The 1,163-nt window shown below is 43.5% G+C and overlaps 1 non-coding gene across 1 annotated transcript; it reads left to right on the top strand.

Moving 5' to 3' along the window:
- The first annotated feature begins 658 nt into the window (after positions 1–658).
- LOC139331862 (U1 spliceosomal RNA) lies at positions 659–821 on the top strand. The gene has a single exon (XR_011602204.1). It is a non-coding gene; the product is annotated as a U1 spliceosomal RNA (small nuclear RNA).
- The last annotated feature ends 342 nt before the right edge of the window (positions 822–1,163 follow it).

Below are 1,163 nucleotides of genomic sequence, written 5' to 3'. Positions count from 1 at the left end.
GTAATTCAAGAAGAATGACACAAGATTACCCCTCAACAGTCTGAAAGGCTCATGGGGAACATGCCAGCCAGGATTAGAGCTCTACTGCGTGCTAATGGAAAGACTACTGAATATTAATTTGATGATGTGATGGTTTATTTATTTTTTGTTCAGTTTTGAACACATTCTCTGTTATTTGTTGACTTCCCTTACAGAAAAACCACATGAATTTCACATGTGCAAATCACGTCGTCACATGTGATTATATGTACAACATGGTTAACATGGTTTTGAAACATTTTTCATGGTGCAACGTGTGAAACCCATAAATTCCTATGTGAAACCCATGTGATCACATGTGAAACTCGTTATTACATGTGTAACCCATATAGACTCCCATGTGAAACCCATGTGATTCCATGTGAAACCCATATTATTACATGTGAAACTCATGTTTTTACATGTGTAACCCATATAAACTCCCATGTGAAACTGATTCAAATACCCATGTGAAATCAAGTGGGTGTGTGTACAATACAAAATAGTCTTAGTAGTTACATTTTCTATATAAAATTTAAATCAACAAAACACAAATCTAAACTAGGAATGCAAGCAGTCTTGGATGTGCCTGGCAGATGTCGTCTAAGAGGAAAATACTTACCTACTTACCTATACTTACATACTTACCTGGCAGGGGAGATACCATGATCAACAAGGTGGTTCACCCATGGCGAGGCACATCCATTGCACTAAGGGATGTGCTGACCTGTGCGAATTCCCCACGTGGGAATCTCGACTGCATAATTTGTGGTAGTGGGGGACTGTGTACGCGCTCTCCCCTCATTTTTTCTTTTTCAAGGTGGCACGGTGGGTCAGTGGTAACACTGTTGCTCAGTGGTAACACTGTCGCCTCACTGTCGGTCCCCGGTTCAAATCTCGCTGTGGGCTGGGCGTGTCCTCCACACACCATGCCTTTGGTGCCTGCTGCTTGAGGAAAAATAAGGGGCCTTTGCTTGTTCACCTGGGGTATCCGGGTATTTCCACTAAAAACATGCAAGAAGATAACCACCTGACCAATGGTGACGAAAAGGAACTGGTCCCCAGGCGCTGGTCGACTGGATGCCCACCGCTCCTGGTCTGCCGTGGAGGAAGGACTGACCATGGATGGGTCAAATAGCGTTTCA

This window comes from Chaetodon trifascialis, chromosome 5 (assembly GCF_039877785.1).
Source record: "Chaetodon trifascialis isolate fChaTrf1 chromosome 5, fChaTrf1.hap1, whole genome shotgun sequence".
In the NCBI taxonomy this organism is placed as follows: Eukaryota; Metazoa; Chordata; class Actinopteri; order Chaetodontiformes; family Chaetodontidae; genus Chaetodon; species Chaetodon trifascialis.
The sequence above is the reverse complement of the archived record's forward strand: the minus strand, read 5'-3'. Positions and strand labels throughout refer to the sequence as shown.